Source organism: Miniopterus schreibersii, assembly GCF_964146895.1.
Source record: "Miniopterus schreibersii genome assembly, chromosome: 5".
NCBI classification, from domain to species: Eukaryota; Metazoa; Chordata; class Mammalia; order Chiroptera; family Miniopteridae; genus Miniopterus; species Miniopterus schreibersii.
Window position 1 is genome coordinate 63711816 of NC_138106.1, and position 15182 is coordinate 63726997.

The window sequence follows — 15182 nt, forward strand, 5'->3', positions numbered from 1 at the left end:
GAGAAGCCTTTATACCACTCAGAGCTCACTGTGGTGACTCCACTGTGCACCCTGCTTCAGCAGTGCTGTGGAAATAGTTTTCTTTAAAAGTGTGAATTCCTGAACATGAAAATACAAAGTGGGAAGTCATTCGAGTGTAGGTTCACATACGCTTTGCTCAGCAATCCCACTTTTAGAGAGCTAGCCTATAAAAACACTCGCATGAGGTGAAACAGTAAACCACCTAAGAAGAGAGACAAAGATAGATGTTAGCTAACGTGGTACTTACAATAATGAGCTGAATAGTGTTACCTGTAATGCTTTGATGGAACTGTCAGTCACAATACTGGAGTAGAAATTAGGAGAGCATCTCCACAGACAGGAGGGGAGGCTGGGACTTCTCCCTCGTCTCCTGGGAGTGGGGCCCATCAGCTGGGACAGAGATCCAAGCTTCTAACACCTCTCATGACTAAGAGAAAGAGCAAGCTGCTCCAAGGCAGGGCAGTTTTACAGACAGCCCCCCCCCCCCCAACTCCAGAGGAAGCCCTATCTGTGCATGTGTGTTCCGTGCTGGGAGTTACTATGAGATTTCCTGTCTTTTCCTTCCTTGCCCTTTTTCCTACCTGGCTTGTCAGATTGAGGCCAAACTGTCTTCAAAGGAGGAATACAAACCCCCAAACAACCTTGTAAATTCAATAGCAATCACCAAATTGTTCTCTAAAAAGGAAGTACCACTTTACACTTCCTCAAATAGTTTCCTTGACACCTTTGACGAAGCTCGTTAATCTCAATATTGTTGTTTTTTTAGTTTTTGCTAATCCAATTTCTCATGATTGTTTACATTTTCCTCAACAGTGTTATAAAAAGACACTCAAATCTTTGTATAAGTTTGTGGACTTTTTCTATTTCTTCTGTGGATTGCTTGCTTTATGGCCTGGGTCCTATTTTAAAACGGATTGTCCTTTTTTAAACGGGTCTGTAAGAATCCTTTCTATAGGGTGTCCCCCCAAAATGTATACACACACTTTGAATAATTATAAAGGCAGTGTTTATTAAAATGCATTTCATTTTCAAAATTGAGCTATCCGTTGTTAAAATGTACATACATCTTTTGGGGGGGGGGAACACCTGTATATTCCAGATAGTAATCCTTTTTAATAATACGCAGCAATTGTTTTCTTTCACTTGTCTTCATGTGGCTTCCACCACACAGATGTTTTACACGTTCATGGCCTAGGACACACTGGTCCCTAGCCCCACCCTGCCGCCTCCCCCATCTTACAGGCTGAGGAAATGCAGAGGAAACGCAGTTCCTGGCACTGGGCTGCTCGCACCTCTGAAACCCTGCCAGCATCAGGAGCCTCTGGAGATACTATCTTTTGTGCAGTTATGAAGAGGTTTCCCGGGAAGTCTGAACTCCCTTTTTCTTGCACGCATAATTCGGTACTGGGGAAATCAGCAGCATGATTATTTGCATTTGCCAGCACGCTGCTTGGAGAGAAGTGCCAGGCTGGCGAACCGGGGAGCGCGCGGGGCCGCCCCCAGGCCGGGCGCCCGCGGGGGGGGGGGGGGTGCGCTGCGCTCCGCGCGCGTCCCGACGCCCAGCGCCTCCTGCTCCGCGGCTGCTGCAACTCTGCGAATCACTAGCAAGAGAAGGGAGATAAGGAATTCAGGAGAAACTAAAAGAGCAAAGTAGCCTCAAGAAAAATGGGCCCAGCGGGATCAATTCCCTAAATGTTTTTCACTACCCTGATGTCTCCGGAGTCACCTTTAAAATGACAAAATCCGTGTGTGTCACTGCAAAGGCAATTTCAAGAGAGGGAAAGGCCCAGGGATTTTTCTGAACCCTCTCCGTTTTCGTGTGTGTGTGTGTGTGTGTGTGTGTGTGTGTGAAACCATAGGAAATAACAAGTGCTGAGCTAGGGCTGCTGTTAAAATTACGACAAACACAGAAGAAGGACTTTGTTTCGGTGCCTCGCACAGAGCCCGCTTTGAATCACACGCGTCTGCGGCTCTTCCCTCTGGGGTCATTTGCTGGCATGTGATGATGACGCTCGGTGTCTCAAGGCTGAGGCTATTAATTAAACGCAGTTAGACAATGAATTATTTCACAAGCAACTGGAATTTAACAAGTATTCAGAGCCATCCAAGTATGAGGACATCATACGCTTTTTCTCAAGGGAGAGCTGCTGGTTAAAACGCGCGTCCCACCTTCGTTAGCCTCCCTCAAAGAACATCTCCCAAAGATACAAAGCTCGAATAGGTTTGCCCTTGAAGAGTCGAGTCCCTGGATTCCGGAGCGCTCCACACCCCTCCCCTTCTCCCAGGGACCGCCCGCTCCGCCCCGGGTCACCGGAGTCTCCCGGTGCGCAGAGCAAATGTGTTTACTCCTGCCTCCCGCCAGCCCGGCGGGGAAGGGGGAGCGCCGGGCCTCCCCTCGAGTTCTCCCGGGCAGTCTTCCCAACACAGCAGGGCGGTGCGGGAGTGTCTCCTCGGCCGGGCAACTTGATCCTCCCAGCCCGCGCTGAAGCCGCGCCGCGTTCCCCGGCCTCCCCTTGGCGGTGACTTTCCCGGGAGCGCGCGCCGCCGGTGGCCGCCCAGCCCCAGAGCTCGGGCTCAGCTGCGCTCCCCCTCGCCGCTGCGGGGACCCGGAGCCCCACAGCCTCGCGCACCGCGTTGCACCTTCCCCCGCGAGCTTGGGGGCGGCCGAGGCCCCCGCCCCTCTGGCGCCAGCCCCGGAGCAGGAGGAGCTTCCCCGCGGCTCCGGAGGCGCTGGGCGCAGTCGCCTGGCATCTGGACCCAGGCGCGGAGGGCAGCGCGCGGGCTGGCGGGCGCCCGGCCTGCGGCCCGGCCTGCGGGCGGCACTGCGCCCTTCCCTGCTCCCCGGCCAGGTCCCGGGCACCGGATCGTGCCCACGCCGCCTCTGACCCGCGCCACCGTCCTCTGTTCCCACCGCCGGGCTTCGGCGGCCCGATGCTGCAGACGCCGCGGGAGAGGCACCAGCCGGCTTGGAGCTAGCGGCGGCGGCGGGGTGAGCGCAGGGGACCCCCTCCCCGGGCCGCGGAACCCCGCAAGGTTCTGCGGTCTAAGCGCCTGGGCCTCTGGCTGGCTCGCGGCGGGTTTGCATGGGGGTGAGGGTCGTGAGAGGTGCTGGGAGGCCGAGCTCCACCCCGGGTCCGGGTGGCCTGGGTCTGTGCCGCCCAGATCCTCGGGCTTTGCAGCCTGTGAAGCGCAGGGTCGGGGCGGGGGGCGCGCTGAGGCCACGGTCCCTCCGCGCACCCTCCCGGCCCTGCGCGTGGCGCGCGTTCCCCCCACCCCGGAGGGGCGCTCGGAGCCCGGTCCCAGCCCGGGGAGGGCGGAGGGGCGCGGGGGGCCGCGAGGACCCTGCCGTGGGACCCTGTTCTCTAACCTCAGGGGAGCTAGGGCGCCGGAGGGGTGGCGGCCCCTCGCTCGCCGCTCCCCTTTTGTGAGGGTCTGTGGGGGAGCAGCGGCGAGAGCGAGGTTCCCGTCTCCGACCTTAGCAAAACATTTCCGACGAACCCTTCCCGCCACAGAACCAGACCTAACAAAGCGAGCTCCGAGGCGTTTGGGGGAAAGGGCGGCGAAGAAAATTGCAGTGTGTAGGCGGCCGTTAGCTCCGAAGGTGAGGGAGGAGCAACTGGTCATTTCGAGGCCGAGACCTCAGCCCCCCGCCCTTGCGCGCTGTCATTTTGCCTTTAAAGAAAATGTATAAGAAGCGATTTCCAGAAACTAAAAGCAAACCCAAAGTTCCTTCTCTGACGCTCTTTCTGAGAAAGGCCAGGGGAGAGGTGACTGTGGCTGCGCGAAGGCAACGTTGGGAAACCGTGGGAGCGGGGCGCGGGTTCACGCGGCCGGAGCGTGGCGGGACGCGAGCCGCAGGTCCTGCTCGGAGTCCAGGAGCCTGAGTGCTGGGCTTGGGGGGCCAGGGGGGAAACTGCGGGTGGGCCAGACGCCCTTCGCCCTCGGTGGCCCCAGGCCTCCTGCCCGCCCTGACCTCCAGGTCTCTCCACGCAGGCCCGGGGATGGGACTTTCTGGTCACAGCCCCAGATTGTACCTCGTTTGCTTCTAATGGGGCCATAAAGGGAAACCGCTATTTTGACTACGTTTCAGTAGATTTTTTTGGGGGGGGGGTGGAGTGGGGAAATACTCAATTTGCTCTTAAACCCCACATCAATAAAAAAATCTTTGAGGCTCAGAAAGGAACAGACGTGTTGGCAGAATAGTGCCGTGAAGAGACGCCACTAAAAGCAGTCCGTCTGTGGTGAAAACTGTAACTCTCAGGTTTTCTCATTCCCCAACGGAGTGCCGGCTGTTTTCTTCTGTGGGAGATATTTGTGGGTTCCACATCACGTGGATCACTGTGGGAGAGATGAAATAATGCTGTTTCCCGTGTTTCTCTGGTAAGCGCCTTTGGCTAACCGTGGGGATTGCCACTTGACTGCCACGGAAGTTGATTCCGTTCAAGGTCGGGGACCTTAGACGTGTTGAACGTGAATTCTAGGCTGTGCTTATCCAGGAGGTGGAGGAAGCAGGGAACCCGTGTGGCACCCGCTGTGATCCCCAGCGTGGGAACATACGCTGTTTTATTAAATCTTCCGAGCGGCACTGTGAGACAGGAATGTGTAGCCCCTGAGACTGCCCCAGGGTAGGTGGTTTAGAGTGGGCCACGGGAAGGTCTGCCTCCCTCGCCTCTGCCCTGCACCACCCCAGGAAGCCCCCACGGGGTACATAGCTCACAAATCCTTTCCCCGGGTGCCTCTCCCGCTCCTTTGCCTCGCCCCAGTGCCCCAATCTGCATACACTTTCTTCATTACACTGTCAGCTGGGCTTCTTGAACAGGTGGTCTGCGTACTTTGCCTTTCCTTCTGGTAGCTTCAGACGTTCAGTCTTCTCCACGTTGTTGACAGGCCACTGAGGTGTGCTGTGTCCCTGGACAAGGTCAGGAGGATACGTCACCTCCAGTGGGTTGCGTTCCAAAAGTTCTTTTCATTCTGAATATAGTTTCACTGAAGTTCCTATCTATCCTTCTTGCCTGGAAGGAGGTCTTCCCAGGGCTCCATCCCCACCCTCACAGGTGAAATGAACCTCTCCTGTTTATCCCAACTACATCCATCGCCATTTCCAAGGGAGCCCTTCTGGGTTAAAAATAAGAAGGTATTTGATTTGGAGCGAGCTCCATGTGTAGGGTAGAATGCATGCTCTAGACCTGACAGGGCTTCGGTAGGAAACTGTCTTTGTGGTTCCACGTCCGGGCGTCAGAAGCACAGTTGCTCACCGTGGGGATCCGTAGGGCCTCAGAATTGGTCAGGAGCTTGGCTGTTGGGGTAAGAAGGGATGAGATTCTGGGAGTGAGGTTATGAGGGCAAGAGAGAGTAAGGAGAAGTAAGATCTGCGTCTGTTTCTGGTGTTTGCATTTTTTTTTTTTTCTCTTGGAGAGCTTTTGGTTATCCAGCGGGGAGCAGCCAGCTTAGTGCCACAACCTTCTGCGTCTGGCCAGGGGCTCTCCTCTTCCTGGACCATTGGGAAAGAAGGGAAGGAGAGCAGCCAACCTCTCGGAGGCCTTCTCCTCATAAACACTGGAAAGCTTAATGAAAGGTTCTCTTCTCCCCTATTCTCTCTGTCTCCCCCTTATGCCTCAGGCTTGGTGTGAAAATGGCATCGTTTTGTTCAGTAGCCTGTAACGATGGTCTTTGAAGGGTTCTTTAAACGGTGATTTCCTGCAACAGAAAGATCTGTGGGAGATACAGAAAGATCTGTGGGAGATACGGGAAATAAGGCCTCTAGATAAGGAGATGGCAAGGAAGCTGGAGAGCCTTCCAAGGGAAGCAGGGTCACCCTTGCTGTCCACTGGCTGCAGGAGCAGGTGCAGAGTGTTGGTATGGCTGGGGGTCACCGTCACTGCTGGGAGGTGGGGGTGACAGGGGAGCAGACAGTGGTTTTCCAGTGGATTATGGGTGACTGTCTGCATGGTCCTCCATTAGGTGAGACGTGAAATTCAACCAATATTTACTGAGTATCCACCGTGCAACAGGAAATGTTCTCAGCGCTGGCGGTGGGTGTGCAGTGTTGAACAAAACAAAGCCCCTGCTCTTACGGAGCTTATGTTTTTGTGGGAAATGGAGTCATTAAACAAGATGCAAATAAACGGAAGAAAAATCTTTCCGATAGAATGAGTGTTTTGAAGACCATACAGCACAGGGGTGTGCTAGCGAGGGGATGGGGGACAGCTGCTTTAGGGCAACCAGAAAGCTGCTCTGAGGGGGTGATATCTGATCTGAGATGGGAATGGTGAGAAGGAGCCAGCCAAGTAAAGAACAGAAGGAAGAGCCTTCTAGCAGAGGGAACAGCAACTACAAAGTGCCAGAGGCATGAATGAATTTGGGGTGTTTGAAGAACTAGATGAAGAAGAGTGCAGAAGGGGGAGACGAGGTCAGGGAGGGAGGGAGGGGACAGCTGCTGTGAAGCCTTCAGATCGTAGAAGGGAGTTTGACTTGTGTTTTGATTAGAGTGGGACGACACTGGGGATTTTTAATCAGAGGCTAACTCAGTCTTTACCCAGTGTGCTATGGGCTTTCCTGTTTCTCTCCCCCTCACACGCACATTTTCACTTTCAGTTGGTATTTCTTACCCCCCTTACTTGGCCACCACTGATTTCTCCTTCCCTGTCCTCTGCCGGGGCACAGGCATATCCACAGAGAGAAGCAGGCAGGGTTCGAGGACCCTCTGCAGTGTTCCTCTTATCCTCTGAAATAAATCCATATATTCAGTTTCATCTTCATGCATAACCCCCCCCCCCCCCCCCCCCGGCATCTCTAGCTTTGGTATCTCAACCTCTCTCCAGACTGAATGTCTAGTTGTCTCTAAGAAGTCTCTGGGTTGGCTGGTGATACCTGAAACTAGATATTTAAAATTAAGTTAATGATTTAGTCAAATATGTTACAGTTGATATCTTTTGCAAGACAATGATTGTTGCAAGAGGTGGTTATCTGAATAATCCTAAAGCCTTGCCTTTTCCTGAATCCCACCCTCTGTCTCCCAGGCCTCCCTCTGTGCAGGCTGTTAGGGGAGGTCCGTGCTCTTTTTAGAGTAGTTCCAGGGGTCATGTGCAAGACTCGCAATACTTCTCATGGGAATGGGCTGTGCCTGTGAAATTTCATTTCTATTGGTCTTTGTAGAGGATCTTGGCAATTTTATAGTAGCTCTTAAGTTATGAAAATTTATGTCCTAGTTAATAAACCCTAATAGTGCTGCTTTATCAGAAATGAAGAGAAGGCCCAGCATTTTTATCAGTTATCCTTTGATTCCAGGATAGTTCATCACCAGTATATTACTCTCTGGGGAAGCTTGGTACACTCTTTAGAGAGAAAATTGTTTTTTAAGATTCTTTAGCCAGATGCCCTGCTCATTTATTCACTTACATTCTTAGCATCACTAATATAACAACTCACTTTCAGCTTTCGTGTCTGTTTCTCACTGGTTGATGTAGTGGCATAAAATCTGGAACACATTTCTATTTGAGAGGGCAGCGATGTTGTCTGTTCTTCTTTACTCCTGTGTCCCCTGTATCTGGTGCAGTGCCCAGAACATTATATAGATTGAGCAAATATTGGCCAAGTGACTCATTCAGTGGCCATGGATAAACTCACAATCTTAATATAACAGCTCGGTTATAACAGCTTTATAACTACTAAGATGATCAATTTTTCATCTCAAAAGCTTTACCCATTGGAGAAAACAGGTGAAAAGTGAGGTAATCCCTGTGGATTTGAATGTGTTAATTAAAACACCTCGGATTTTGAGGTTTCTTTCTTTTTGAAAATATTATAGTGTGTTAATGCTGATAGGAAAGAAACTGGTAAGTAAATGTCATCAGATGGATCCTTCCAATACGTTTTTGTAATTTATGGTAATTTGAGTTGGGTTAATCAGGTTTGTGGTTACATTACTGAGGATATAGGTTTGCCAAGAATGTGGCAAAGTCATCCCCCCTTTAATAGCACCCGAACATCTCTACATGCACAATTTCATGCCCTTGAGTAGGCAGAGATTTGCTTTCCTCAAGTTCCAACGCTTATTATGATATGTTTTAGGTTCTAATAGGTATCCTTTAACCTAATTGGAGACAAAAACATGCCGTGGTGTAAGAAGCTCTCCTCAGCAAGATTAGAAGAGCCGGGAGGAGTGGGGGAGGGACACCTGACCTGGCGGAGGGACCTGAGAGAGGAGGTGGCACAGGAGGGGGGCCCAGCGGCCGGCTCTGGGTGAGACAGACGCCTGGTGACAGTTTCTCAGGAGGGACGCTGTCTTCAGAAGGCATCCTCCTGGTTATTAGAGATATTCTGTATTCATGTTTGAAAAATTCTAAATATTTAAAGGTGCTACCTCTTAGATTTGTTTTTTCCTGTCCCACATAAAGGAGTCCCTTCTCCCCCTCCCCACCCTCTCTGATTTTAGTTATCAGCCCACTGTTTCTGGCAGCTTGGTAGAGTTTTCTTCTTAGGAAGCATTCTACTGGAAATACTTAGTGGAGCACAGTAGAAGGTGCTGCTTTTATTATAATAATAAAATAACATAAATGTAAAATATAAATAATATAAAATACAATAAATGAAATAAAATTACATGGTTTTATTCAAATCTGGGCACCCATTTAGTAAGAGTCTTTCATGCATTAAAAGATAGAGGAGGCAGAGAAAAGGGAATATGTACATTTTCTCTGCTCAGCAGAGCCAAAGAATAAAAAGAGGTTAGAGACAATAGAATGTCATTAAACTGCATTGAAAAATTGGAAAATGGGTTATCCAGTTGCATTTAGATAAGAGCAATGAGATGATAATCTAGGGATTCAGCTAGAGTGTGAGTGGATTTTCAGTCACAGCAATTAATTTAATTTATAATTTTATTTTGATAGATTCTAAAAGTTAAAGGAACTCGCTTGTAAATGTAAGTGATCTTTGCACCATAAGGGACACTGCCGTCAAAATACTGTGGATATTTGGAAATTATATATTATAATTATTATATGTTATCTATATTTTATATGAACTCTATATTAATCATCAAAAGGAGTCGGGGAATTTAAAAAGAAATCTCTAATCTCTTTTTATTCTTTGGCTCTACTGAGCATAGAAAATGTACACATTCCCTTATCTCTGCCTCCTCCATCTCTTAATGCATGAAGGACTCTTGCTGAAGGGGTGCACGGGTTTGAATAAAAGTATTTAATTTAATTTATTATATATTTGATTGTATTATTTTATTTTTATTATTATTTTAATATATCTTTAATGATTTCAGAGAGAGGAAGGGAGAGGGAGAGAGAGAAACATCAACGATGAGAGAGTCATTGATCAGCTGCCTCCTGCATGCCCCCAACTGGGGATCGAGCCCACAACCTGTGCATGTGCCCCGATCGCCTGGATCCTAGGTTGATGTCCAACAGCTGAGCCATGTTCAGCTAGGCTTTATTATTTTAATAAAAACAGCACCTTCTATGGTGCTGGCCTAAATATTTCCATTAGAATATTTTAGGGAAATGTCAAAGTAAGTTAGCTAACCACTCTTGTTAGATCCCAACTATGCTACAAATAAATTAGAAATAATTGGATTTTTCACAAGCAGGATGTTAGGAGATATGTGTACTTTCTGATCCTGAGGTACCTATAAATGTTTTCCAGGTACTGAATTTCTTGGAGGACAAATCTGGACCATCTATAGCAAAAAAACAACTTTTTGCAGATTTAGTGGGCTCTTCTGCTTTAACCATAAAATAATATAATCATTCTTATAAAAATGTTCTACCTAAGCTCTTTACCTATAAACACCAATATTTCTGTCCAGGCACCTTTTATAATAACATCCCTCAAGTGTGGTTTTCATTAGGGAATTTTTTTTTTCCTGCTCAAAAATCCAGAGAATTTCTCCCGCTGGTCTTGGGTGTTTTTTTCTGCCATTTCATGTTGCTGACTTTTATTTTACTCTCCCGTTTGAACCTGTAGCCACTGCAAGCCTGTCAGTATTTTAGCTTGGGATGCCTTTTTAAAAAAATTAAATTAATCTGTTAATTGATTGATTGATTTGAGAGAGAGAGAAAGGCACTGATTTGCTGTTCCACTTACTTGTGCGCTCGTTGGCTGGCCCTTGCATGCGCCCTGAGCGGGCCACAGCCTGGCGTGTTGGGGTGGCCTTCTAACCAGCTGGCCACCCGGCCGGGCAGCCTGGGCTGTGCTTTCCACAGGCCCCTGCTCCTCCTCAGCTGAGCCAGGTTATCACTGCTGCTCATTTTCCACTTTCATGGCTTATAATGGGTGACTCTGAGCAAGTTGCCTAACTTTTGAGTATTGCTTTCTTTATCTGTACATTTGAGATAATGTCCACATCACAGTTATTCCTATAATTAAAAAGTGAGCACATATTGCCCCGGCTGGTGTGGCTCAGCTGTCGGGCGCCTCCTGTGCCCTGAGAGGCTGCCAGTTTGGTTCCTGGTCAGGGCACATGCGCTCGGTTGCGGGCCTGATCCCCGGGACGGGCGTGTGAGATCAGCTGATTTTGTTTCTCTGTCTCTCTCCCTTCCTCTCACTCTAAAATCAATTTAAAAATCTTTAAAAAAAAAAGAATGTGGTTTCCCTCTTAGGGCAGTGGTTGTGAGAAATTCAAGAGACCAAGCTGCTCTCTTAAAAATGAAAATAGTAAGCACACGTAAATAGTTTAGCATAGGTTCTGCCAAATATCAAACATTTAATCGATGTTACTTGCCATTATTGTTATTATAATTCTATTATTATAACTGTATTCTTCCTCAAATGTTAGAAATTAACGTTCTCCAGAATGTCTTTCTGTTTGACCTCATCTAGCTCTGATGTTTTTCAGGTCTGTTTTCTTTTGGCACCTGACTCCACTTTGGACTCTATTAATTTACTCATGTTGTGTTTTCTTAAATTATTCTTCAGTGAACAGCAACAAATATGTGGGCACCTATCCTGTGCTGGCTCCAGGGATCTATAAATGTAGATCCCTATGTTTATAATGTAGGGATCTGTGGGCACAGGGGAGGGATGCGGGTATGTGTGTATGTGTGTGTATATGTGTGTGTGTATGTATGTATGTGTGTGTATGTATGTATGTATGTGTGTGTGCATACAAGCGCACATGTGCACATGGGCTTTTAGTGAAGTTGGGGATGAAACCTATTGGTTGAATAGCACTATGACGTTTTAAAAATACACTAGGGTTAGAAGCAAACACTACTCAGATATCCATTAAAAAACAATATCTTTTTGAGTTTTTTAATAGTTTAAAAAATATGATTCAGAGTTTATTCTTGTTCTCGAAACAGCTTTATGTATGCTCGTTTTCTTAGACACTCCTCTGCCTTCATCCTAATGCAAGGTGGAGACGGAAAGGGTGGGAAGTCCTCCTTGAAAAGCAAGATCCCAGCAGGTGATTCTAATTTATGGCAAGGAGGGGGGAGGCTGGGAGGCGAGGGGGGGGGGAGAGCACTGCAGGTCGAAGGAAGAGCGAGGCCAAGGCTCTTAGGCATGACACAGCGCATGATTGAGAAATGCTCGAAGCTTGGTGCTCTCAGAGCATAACATTCAAAGGCGAGCATTTTAGGAGACGATGCAGGAGAGGATGTAGGAGTCTGCTCGATCAGACTCAGACCCCCATGGCCTATGCGTTTGCATCTCCCTGAGGCTATGTGCCTTATAGGACGTAGGTCTACAAAGACAACTTATAGCAGGCAAATCCTGCACATTGCTTCTGAAGCTGGACTTGGGTTTACACGTGGCACGGAATACATCTCTTCCATTTGATGAAAACATTAGCTACGGTAATGTATAATTGATGTTAGAGCTCTCATTTTTAATAACCCAGGTGTTTAATACCATTTGCGACTTCTGAAGCATGGGAGTCCGTATGAAATTCGAGAGTAGAGATGGGCATCAGCAGGACAGAGACATCCGAGAACAGTGAAGGGGATCACTGCGAATTCCTGGCCGCCTTTCAGTGCCTCCTGACACATTTTACAGAACAGAAAACCAAGCGCTTCCAGCCACAGCTTTATTTTTCTATAATTATGTGCTTGATCATTTAAATGTTAAATTTTGATCAATATTTGATTTTTCTTTGTTTGCTTTGACATTAAGCTTTGGCTTCCTTCCCCTCTCCCCTCTCATTTTTAAGCTGTCACTCAGTTTTTAATATATCAATATATTATTCCAAGTTTATGCAGTAACTGATATTAAAAGTCTGGATTATATTTAATTCTAGAAAATCTGATATGGTTTTACTCCAAAATATGTTTTCTGCTAAATCAGAGTGGTGTCCAGTACACTTTTAACTCTGTTTTTTTATGTTGATTTCTTTTGCTAAGAAATTAAGCAATAGGACCCAAAGCATCCTAACCACAAGAGCTTAAATTTCCCAGAGAAGTATTAGATGTGAAAGAAAAAAACACTGAGACGTAATTGAACTATAATTAGCTTGAACACGGAATGTGTGGGAGAGGTGTGCAAGGAGGCCAGGAAAACAGAGGGCAGAGCAAGAAGTGTCTTAGCACGTTTCCAGCACGGTTGAGGAGAGAAAGTGTCCTTAATGTGGTCTGTGCTTATCAAACAACTTGTTAATTATCACCCATGAATTTGCCCATAGAAGTTGCCAATCTACCAGTTCAAAGGTATAGACTCCTTGGCACTTACATTTTTCTTATTATAAATGAATTACTTTGGCATGTGCTGAACCAGCAGGACTGAGCAGCTATCTCTTTTGCTGTGGCCCCTCCCAGGTCATGCCCCTAGGTTGCCAGGACTCCTATTTCTTAGGCAGCTCATACCCTCTAATGCTTTTTAAAGTAATGTTTTTACAGGAGTATCAGACATATAGAGGAGTCCACAAACCATGTAAGTGTAGTTCATACATTACCTCCCAGGGAGCATACCCAGGTCAGCTGCCTCCAGATGAAGAAGTAGAACATTATCTGCCCTCTGGGAGTCGTCCCCCCCCCCCCCCCCCCGTCACAGCTCCCCTCTCTAGAGGTAACCACGATTCAGACTTCCACCACCATAGGGTAATTTTTCTCTGTGTCTCTTTGACTTGAATTAGCACCCAGGTGTCCTGGGTGGCTCCAGAACATCAGAGTCCTGGCTGAGGGCGAGGACTGGGCAGCCCAAGGATGGTGTTACAGGTTGAATTGTGTCCCCTCAAAAGACGTGATGAAGTCCTAACTCCAAGTACTTCAGAATGTGACCTCATTTGGAAATAGGGTTGTTGTAGATGTAAGTAGTTAAGATGAGGTCATGCTGGAGTAGGGTGGGCCCCTAGTCCAATGTAACTAGTGTCCATATAAGAAGCATCCATGTGAAGACAGACACGGGGAGAGCACTGGGTTGGAGTGACCCATCTGCAAGCCAAGGAACACCAAGGAGGGTCAGCGAACCACCAGAAGCTAGAAAGAGCCAAGGAAGGATTCTCCGTACAGGTTTCAGCAGGAGCATGGCCCTGCCAACACCTTGATTTTGGACTTTTAGGCTCCAGAGACAGGGTACTGTGTGACCAGTATATAGTGAGACGATAACACTTGTGTTGTCGTAAGCCACCCCATTTGTGGCACTTTGTTCTTGCAGCCCTAGGAGGGTGTGTGTGGGGGGCTGGTGCCCTGGTCCCTCTGTTCTGCTTCCCCCAGGGCACTCCTGTCCCCTGGTCCTGGAGTTGCCCTGGCTGTACCCTTTCCTGGCTGCTTCTGTCAGGACTGGCTCACGGAATGCCCTCTTGCCCCTGGGCACTCCCATGCCTGTGATGCACCCTGTAGGAAGCCAGAGGTTCCATCGCCATTCTTTCCTTCACTCTGCCCGTCATTAGCATTTTCAGACCCAGTTGGCTTCGTTTCCTGATTGCCCCAGAGCAGAGCTTGAGAATCTGCCTCCTGTGACTCCCATCGCTGCGGCCTTGCCCCACTCCCAGACCCAGGCTGGGCCACTGCTGCGTCCAGTTCTCCCCAGTTCCTCTGGGTCAGAATCACCTTTAATAGAAAAAAAATAAATCCAACTTTGTTTTTTAAATGAAATACCTACTTTGAAGTAGTTTGGCGGGTTGCAAATAAAGGTCTCATTCTGTGGTCCTTAGGGCATATCAAAGAGCAGTTCTCACCTGAGGAAATACGAAAGCCCATCAAAGAGCAGCCCAGTAATTAGGCTTTAGTAATAAGGAGCTCTGTGAGCGTGGTAGCAAAGGACTGCTTTTAGACTGCCTTACAACTTATCTTCTTTTCTGGGCTGAGTTTCTGGTTTTAGGGGAACCACAAGGACCAGTGTGTTGCAAAGTCCCCATGGTTACTCCACTGACCCAGGCCCCTTCCTGTGCTCTTCTTTTGTTTCCTCCCTTCTGGACCTAGGAACTTGCTCATGGCTTTTGTCTAAAATGCTCTCCGCACCGTTTCTGCCCCTTAGCTCATATGTCCATAGCCTGGCTCCATCACAGAGTGGACCTGCACCTCTAAACGCCCTGCTTCCTTTCACTGCAGAAGCTTTGGCTGACCACTAGGAGCTAGGGGGAAATCTTCAGAACATTTAAAAAAATCACAAGTTGCCCTGCTGGGCGTGGCTCAGCGGTTGAGCGTCCACCTAGGATCCAGGAGATCCCGGTTCGATTCCTGGTCAGGGCACATGCCTGGGTTGCGGGGCTCGATCCCCAGTCGGGGGCCTGCAGGAGGCAGCTGATCAGTGACAACTCTCTCATCATTGATGTTTCTCTCTCTCTCCCTCATTCTTCCTTCCTCTCTCTGAAATCAATAAAGACATATTTAAAAAATAAAATAAAATAAATAAAAAATAAATGAAAAAATCACAAGCATGGGAAGTTTCAAAATTTTAAATAGTCCTAGTTTTTGTTGCAGATCTATTTATGGTTCCTTATGCTTTTGCTAAGCTTCTCTCAACTTCTGGTTTCTGCTGTTTATGCAATATCTTAATATGTATATTTTGCCCTTTGAGGGGGAAATGGAAAAAAGCTGCATGTTTTATGTTAATCATGTATTCTGTCAAATATACTTATTATATAATTGAAAAATAATAAAACAGTGTGCTTTGAAGCTGTAGCTTAGATTGAGGCAAAAGACTGCGTTTGTATTTTTTTGTTTTGTTAATCTTCACCTGAGGATATTTTTTCCATTGAATTTTAGAGAGAG

At 47.8% G+C, this 15182-nt stretch overlaps 1 protein-coding gene across 2 annotated transcripts in view; it reads left to right on the plus strand.

Moving 5' to 3' along the window:
- Positions 1-2333: 2333 nt before the first annotated feature.
- ST3GAL6 (ST3 beta-galactoside alpha-2,3-sialyltransferase 6) overlaps positions 2334-15182 on the plus strand; it is a 70003-nt gene continuing 57154 nt past the window's right edge. Inside the window, exon 1 of one of the 2 annotated variants that reach the window (XM_081138696.1) lies at positions 2334-3010. The gene's annotated coding sequence lies outside the window, so the exon portion shown is untranslated. The remainder of the gene's footprint in view (positions 3011-15182) is intronic. The other variant, XM_081138698.1, reaches the window with a different exon arrangement.